We start from the raw sequence: 9,132 nt of genomic DNA, 5'->3' as shown, positions 1-9,132 counted from the left end.
AATTAGTTTCGATAAAATAATAAAAACAATTTTTCTATTTGCATAAGAATATTAACAAGGTGCAAGATCTCTCTTTCTTTTTACAAATTTAATATAATAAATTGTTTAATTTTGTATGATAATTATTTATTTGATTCGAATTTAAAATATGATCAAAATACTCTGTCAGATTCAGTTCAATATTTTTAATAGGATGTTTAAAAATGCGCGCGCGATTATTTCTAACTGAAGCTGTATGAGAATCTTGTATCAATCTTCGAAGATTTAAAAAAAATAGATTGCACACTTGTTGCCATTCTTATGCATTACATCTAGATAGAAATGGAAGATAGTGATAATTCGTCTTGTAATCTAATAATTGTGTTTTGTCACATACTTCTACATTAATACATTTCTGTAGGCCCTCTTGATTTTAACTTTTATTTTCAAATTTTTATTTTGAACATTCTAAATATACAATATAAAAATATTAAATTGAAATTATCATGTTAAGAATGTCAATATTAATAAAAAATGAGTGGCCATTCAATTTCAGAATAATTGATACATATATATTATTATATATATTTTTTCTATATTTTGTTTCCATGTGAATTATTGATACTACTCATCAAAATTACTTTTGTTATAAGTGAATAAATAATTAAAGGTGATAGAAATTAATTTCAAAGAAATTTATTGGTTTTATTTTATCTACTTTGAACGCTCGAAATTCATAGTTATTCATAATAGTCAATGAAAATAAAAATACAACTATGAAAATATTAATATGTCAAATACAAAATAAATTACGATAAAATTATTCAAAATCAAAATTAAAATATCAAATTAATGGAATATTAATTGAATAAAAATATGTCGCCAATTAATACTTTTCAATCTTTGGGTCAAGCAGTAGGAATAATGTTTGATCGACTGGTTTGGTGAGAGTTCTCTTCAGACTAATGGGTCTTTTCAAAAAGGTATTCGCTGGAAGAGACAAACTTCAGGTTCCAATAAAAATCCACTTGTAATGTTTTTTACACTGTATTTATTGCTTTACTTCACAGACATAATCTCCACTTAGATTATCTAAGACTACTCTAAGACATTATGGCTAGACTTTTGGCTAAGACATCATTAGCCTAGATTCTTGACTAAGACATCACTGCTAAACTCTTGTCTAAGACATCACTAGCTAGAGTCTTGACTAAGACATCACTAGTTTATACAAATAATTTTGACTCTTTATATATTGCATTGGACGTGATAATTCGGGATGGCGCACTTCCGCATTCATACGAAGATCTTGGACTTTGATCAACATTGAACAATGAATTCATATTTTTATTAAAAGCACGTATGATTACAGAACACGCCACCCCTAAAGCATATTGTTAGTCCTCTAACAATTAAAAAGAAAAAAAAAAGAAATTACAATTTATTGGGGTTCCTCCCCTCTAAAACAATTTATCGTCCTCGATAAATGAAAAATAATAATCTATGGTACAATTGATTATAGCAAAAGAGAGAAAACTATTTGCAAAATATAAAAAAGTAAAAGTATAAAATTTTGTAATATGTCTGAAATATAGTAATTAGATAACAATTCTGATGATAATATGAATAAAAAAAAAATTAACATCAACCTTTTTTTTTTTAAAAAAAAAATCTAATATTGTTGTAACATTTTGCTGCATATTGTGATTTTTAATAATTCATTAAAATTATTTTGATTTAGCTTCAGCAGTTTGTTTAATTTCAAAAGTAGGATTTTGATAATACAGCAAAATATTACAAACAATAATTAGTTACATTATTCTTATTGGATATAGTTAGGGCTTCCAATACCGTACAAAAATCTGAATACCGGTATTCGATATTTGAAAAATGAAATTCCGGGATCCCGGTTTTAATACCGGTATTGTCGATAAAAAATTAAATAGTTATATTTTACTTACTTCAGTTGTTATATTGACATATTAACAAATAATATATGAAATCTAACAAATATTGTGCTGAAATGAGTACATATTATTTATTTATTACATAAGGAGTAGAAGTAGATAGAAACAAAAAACGTGTCAGTAAAAATATATATTTTTCTATGTTACATTTTACATTCTACATTTATAATAAGAATTAATTATTTATTAATATATTTAAGAGAAGAATAAATTATAATTCATGGCTAATGTTTTGCTTAATAAAATATGCTCTTAAGAAACATAAACAATCTATTGTTTGATCATCAAGCTCTTTCCGTCTTTCCGATTCTACACTTGTTGGTACAATTGTAATTAAGAAATTATACATATTTTGTAGGTTCGTTCTTTTTATTCCTGTTTTTTCAAAAAAAGTAATTTCATCTTTTATCTTTTGTTCTAGACTTGGAGTTTTTTTTTAACACACACACGGGTGAAGTATTTATTTTAATATTTTTCAATTACACACCAACTTAATTAACTTTGTTTTATATACTCACTTATAAATATCATAGGTTCAAATTAAACACAATATTTACACAATATTAAACACACTATTCTTCATATAAACATTTATTTTCCCGCAACTTTAAGATGTTATCTACAAGAAATTTACACAACTGCCTACTTAAAGTTACATTTCGGCTTTATATAACATTTTATTTAGTTTAAGGGAATTCCCTTGATTTTGAATATGATCAATAGAGTTTTTTTATATGAGTGAGTGCAAGTCAAGTTATTACCCGTTCGGATTTCTCGGGAATTACTGCGATGTGTGCAATTCATCGATAAAAGATTATTACAATGTTGACTATTCTTATGTTGAATGCAATACAATTGAGAATATGATTCATTACGTGGTGTGTTTCTACTATATTAGTTATTATATTAACTAATTATAACAATACCCTTCGCAAATTCTCAAATTGTTGTCAGTGACACGCAATTAAACAACTGCCGTTCTTACTTAATATGTAAAATGATTTATGTATAATAAATAAAGAATTATATCTCATCGATTGTATATTATGTTTAAAAATTATTGATAGTGAATTCGAAGTAGGAACGAGGCACGTAAACGCATAATAACTTTTGTAAATGAACCCTTTTATTAGCTGGCTGTCACACATAATATATAAACAATCGCTTTATCTTGCCGACACCGCATGTCGCTTATCTCACTCAGCTGAGTCAAGCTTAGTCGGCAATACACAATACATAGTTTGGAAACTAAAACTTGATATGTATTTTGCGTAAGTTGAATTTTTGATAGAATACTGGTAATACCGTAATACCGGTATTATTTGCATCAATACCGGTATTGAATACCGGACAAAAATCGTCCGGGATCCCGGTTTTCGGGATTACGGAATCCCGGTATTGTAAGCCCTAGATATAGTATGCAATCTAATACCATATGAATTCGCATAGTTGCATAACTTGTGTGACTGCTTTGAAATGATTAGTAGACAAAAGCGAAGTTGTGACCTATTTGATTTATATACATCAATAAAACTTCTAAAAATTTAAAAATTAATTATTTGATCCATTATCACTATCATTAATTAGTTTCGATAAAATAATAAAAACAATTTTTCTATTTGCATAAGAATATTAACAAGGTGCAAGATCTCTCTTTCTTTTACAAATTTAATATAATAAATTGTTTAATTTTGTATGATAATTTATTTATTTGATTCGAATTTAAAATATGATCAAAATACTCTGTCAGATTCAGTTCAATATTTTTAATAGGATGTTTAAAAATGCGCGCGCGATTATTTCTAACTGAAGCTGTATGAGAATCTTGTATCAATCTTCGAAGATTTTAAAAAAATAGATTGCACACTTGTTGCCATTCTTATGCATTACATCTAGATAGAAATGGAAGATAGTGATAATTCGTCTTGTAATCTAATAATTGTGTTTTGTCACATACTTCTACATTAATACATTTCTGTAGGCCCTCTTGATTTTAACTTTTATTTTCAAATTTTTATTTTGAACATTCTAAATATACAATATAAAAATATTAAATTGAAATTATCATGTTAAGAATGTCAATATTAATAAAAAATGAGTGGCCATTCAATTTCAGAATAATTGATACATATATATTATTATATATATTTTTTTCTATATTTTGTTTCCATGTGAATTATTGATACTACTCATCAAAATTACTTTTGTTATAAGTGAATAAATAATTAAAGGTGATAGAAATTAATTTAAAAGAAATTTATTGGTTTTATTTTATCTACTTTGAACGCTCGAAATTCATAGTTATTCATAATAGTCAATGAAAATAAAAATACAACTATGAAAATATTAATATGTCAAATAAAACAAAATAAATTACGATAAAATTATTCAAAATCAAAATTAAAATATCAAATTAATGGAATATTAATTGAATAAAAATATGTCGCCAATTAATACTTTTCAATTTTTTTTTTTAATTTTTTTATAATAATAAAATAAAGTTTTGTAAAATACATCAAGATTCATAACATTAACGAAATTAATACATCATAAGCAAATTTGTATTGCGTGCCTTGTTAAGGTTTGAATCAGAATGTTACGTGATATTTCTTTACTCAAATTTCAAAATAGAAATATGATAAAGCTTGTTATGCTATTAACGCAAATAATCGAAATTAGTATGAACAATTATAAAAATTTCAATTAGGAAAAATATTATCGTTAATTTACGCAATAGAAAGTGAATTTACTCAATCACTTACTAATTTTCAAAATGAAATTTATTATACTTGTTCAATATAACGCCAATAAATTGAATTGAATTTTGAAATCATTTCGTATCAATAATTCAAACATGGACTTTTTCTATTTTCCTATTTTTTTTTCTAATTTATAATTCTTTTCTATGGGGATAGTTACATTGCTATTATTGACATTAATTTAAATTTATCCCCTTCATTTCTGTAACATTCTGTGTTGTGGGCAGTTGATTAAATTTATTATTGAAATTTGCATTTTCAAGTTCAATTATTTTCACACAAAACTTCAAAGTTCATTTTATATTATATTCAAGATTAAAATTTTATTCTTATGTAATATTTTAAAATTTATTTCTAAATTCAACATTTAAATTAAATTCAACATTTGGAAATTATTCTCATGCAAGATTTAATCGATAAAATCAACGAGCGTGTTTTGGTTCTAAAATGAAAATAACGAAATAAATTTATTTGAAAGATTTTATTGACTCGTTCCCGCGGATTCATGAGTCTCTTATAAGTCATCAAAATTACGTCAAATATATTTAAGACCTCGCGGTTTTCACTAACCTTACGAGTCTCCATTCGGGTTTTTCCTACCCTGATTAATTATTTATTTGTCAGATACCTATTGTTTCTTTTGAACAATTTAATATTAGGCTATCTGATATGAAGGATTGGCACTATCGCCTGAAAAGTGGCACAATGGCTACACTAAATCCTTTAGGCATTTCGCCTTTATACTGGCATTTAAAGCCACATTAAAAATCGTGACGTTATAAAAAGATTTACAGAAGTAAATTGGAAACTCAAAGTCATTAACTAGAGTCACTTACTTTTCAATATTACTTTCTGAGTCTTATATTATTACTTGATGACTTTGTTACTAATCTTTACAATTGTTTTACTTTGAAATATTTCTGTTATGAAATTCGGACCTAGCAATGCTCGTAATTGTTTTTGTAAAACAAATGCTTAGTTAACAATATTAGCTTGAACTTAACCTTGATGGTTACGTGAAGTCAACAAAATAATAGTGGTGTGAACAATAATCGAACTGCCCGTTGTTACAAAAATGTTACCCAAGTACAACCAAAATCCTAATACTTAAAAAAAAATTCAAATTGACAAAATATTATTATTTATATTCTAATTGACAAATAAAATCTTAAAAAAAATGACGACTATGATGTTCTGGTCTGGATATGTTGAAGGATTGGTTTTTCTTACTTGGGGAGTGAGCCTTAGTCAAGAAGTCTGTGTCGATCTGCGTAAATCTGTCTGCGTAGTTTATCTCGGTAATGCTGCCACCTTTGGTGCCTTTAGTTCCTCGTGCTAGTCCTGGTCTTGCTGCTTGCTGGATACTCCGTTTTAGTTTAATTACTCTGCAGCCTCTGGTTGCGAAGAAAACCGGATCCAGATTTCAAGCACAATTCACAAAACTAACACTTCACTACAAGGAAATCCACCGCTTGACACCATGAAATGATTTAATGGTGGTTGGTGGGAGGTGTTTGTGTATGGGTTGATGTTCGTTTGTTGAAGATCCACAGTCCGGGATATTGGTTACTGTAGTAGCTTCTTTATGCGATATGGTAATAATGTCCGTCCAACCTTTCCTGATGTCTTTGGGTCGAGCAGTAGGAATAATGTTTGATCGACTGGTTTGGTGAGAGTTCTCTTCAGACTAATGGGTCCTTTCAATAAGGTATTCGCTGGAAGAGACAAACTTCAGGTTCCAATAAAAATCCACTTGTAATGTTTTACACTGTATTTATTGCTTTACTTCACAGACATAATCTCCACTTAGATTATCTAAGACTACTCTAAGACATTATGGCAAGACTTTTGGCTAAGACATCATTAGCCTAGATTCTTGACTAAGACATCACTGCTAAACTCTTGTCTAAGACATCACTAGCTAGAGTCTTGACTAAGACATCACTAGTTTATACAAATAATTTTGACTCTTTATATATTGCATTGGACGTGATAATTCGGGATGGCGCACTTCCGCATTCATACGAAGATCTTGGACTTTGATCAACATTGAACAATGAATTCATATTTTTATTAAAAGCACGTATGATTACAGAACAATACACTATATTATTTCAAGGGGGGGAGAATGTTCACGCCAAATTAGACGTGGCAACGCTGAACTCATTTTTCTAAGAAAATATTACATTTGCAACGACGCTTGGACAGTTTGCACATCAAGATTCAACTACGAAGGGTCCTTGCTAGGTACCTGAAGGCGGCACATATAGTCTAGACCCGGTCGCCAAGCTATCCACATTCAAATACTCCAATATTATTTCAATACTCAAACAATATCATACAAACAGTGTAAATTATATTCTACAAATAAATAAGTGTAAATCTACTTGTTATTAAGGGGGGCGATACATGTAACAAGAAAAAAAAAAAACGATTTTTTTTTTTTCATAAATCGTTACAATAACATCTCAAAAATATGCCTGCAAAAATTCAAAACAAAATTATCATTATTTATACCTTAAAAACTCATTTAAGTGCCACGCCTCAACTCGACGCTCGAGTGCAATTGTACTCTTATCTGTTTCTGTGTCAAAACTTTAAACGCGTTTTTCTCAAAACGACATTTTTGAATACTGCGGGCGTGATAACTCAAAAAGTTCTCAACCGATTCCAATGAAATTTTGCACACATCTACTTTACAGTAATAGCTTCTAGTTAAACCTCAAACATTCCAAAAAAAATTTCAAAAATTAACCTTTACCAAAAAAAACAGTGAAAAAATGGTGTGAAAAATCGAACTTTTTTTTTCTGAGGTCTGCCAATTTACGATTTTGTGACTTTTTTAATTTTTTTTTGGTTTAACTAGAAGATATATGTTTTATGAATACGTACAAACTAATTTTTTGAATTCAGATCACCGTACGAAAAGTGAGAACGCCCGCAGATTGATGGCGTTTTCCGAGAGGGTCTTGGCAGATCTATTTTTACGGCAGCCATTAAAAAAAAAAAATAAAAAAAAAATGTTTTTGTGTATTTTAATATATAATAAATAACCATAAAAAATTCAAAAAGATTCAGTTATTCCTTCCCAGTTTAAAAAGTCCTCAAAAAATGGTAAAAATTAAGGCGATTACATGTATCGCCCCCCTTAATCAATATTTACATTTTAAAACGGTTGATAGAGCCACTAATTCTATCTGGTCCTTGAGCTTACACTTCAACAAAAAACAACATATTACATTCCTTGGTTGTCAAAAGTACTGCTGCGCTTTGTTCGTGCATTCTGCAGCATTTTGCAGGCACCCCCAAGACACCTATTCAATATAATAACATGTTGAAATATCTTGATTATATATAATTATTGCTGCAATTATTATTAAAAAATACCTTTGCGGAAACTTGTATTGGAATAGCTAAATATTATAACCCGCACTTGACACTTTTTTGGGTACAATAAAAACACTTTGCCATATTAAATTTCACTTAAATGTTCACATAAACACAATTAATTAATTAAAAACAACATGAGTTGACAAAGTTAGGTTATTCGTACAGCGATCAAATACTTGACAGCCACTTGCACGAACTACGAACAATTTGTAGTTGAAATTGAGTACACATGAGCCATCTGTTTTTAAAAATTGATACTACTCAAGCCCACACAGTGCAACGCGCATTTGTTCGAAGATAACTCCCCATGTTATTAACCTTATCTATACGTCAAACAGTAAGGTTGACACATAGATAAAAGAAGAGTATAATGGGTTGACAGTAGCAAGATTTCTTCTTCTTATGGCTCATCTCCATTGCACGAATCCGTACGGCAAAAATCCCTAGATAAATAAGCATAAATAGATCCATAGATAAGTAAACATAAATAGATCGCTATCTGAGGTCATTTGACATTACCGCCATTTTAATATTTTTAGCGATCTAAAGAAGGCAGCACTTGTTCAGTATATAAATCAACCGCTGGTATTATTCCTAGATATGGTTCGCATACGTAATTCAAAATAAGAAAACCTAAATAATTTTTTATATTGGAAATGAGAAAAAAAACATACAAAGTACAAAATATATTTTCAAATATATCACAAACATTTTTACATAACAATTAAAATTTTTATAAATGTAATAATCAATATATACATAATAATAAGTATTATAATTTTACAATTATAAGTAACTAAAAAAAGTATTCACAATGGTATGATAAATTTACAAGGAACGATCAATATGAATTACTTAATGATCAATAATATATAACTACACAGAGATTGTGTAGAAGCATTTACAATAAAATGTTAAACTTAAAAGGAACGATCAATATGAATTACTTAATGATCAATAATATATAGCAACTACACAGAGATTGTGTAGAAGCATTTACAATAAAATGTTAAACTTAAAAGAAACGATCAATATGA

Source organism: Ctenocephalides felis, unplaced genomic scaffold, assembly GCF_003426905.1.
Source record: "Ctenocephalides felis isolate EL2017-DRISC unplaced genomic scaffold, ASM342690v1 CF-g0.4_SCAFFOLD_01886, whole genome shotgun sequence".
Classification (NCBI taxonomy): Eukaryota; Metazoa; Arthropoda; class Insecta; order Siphonaptera; family Pulicidae; genus Ctenocephalides; species Ctenocephalides felis.
This window is presented reverse-complemented; position numbering follows the sequence as displayed.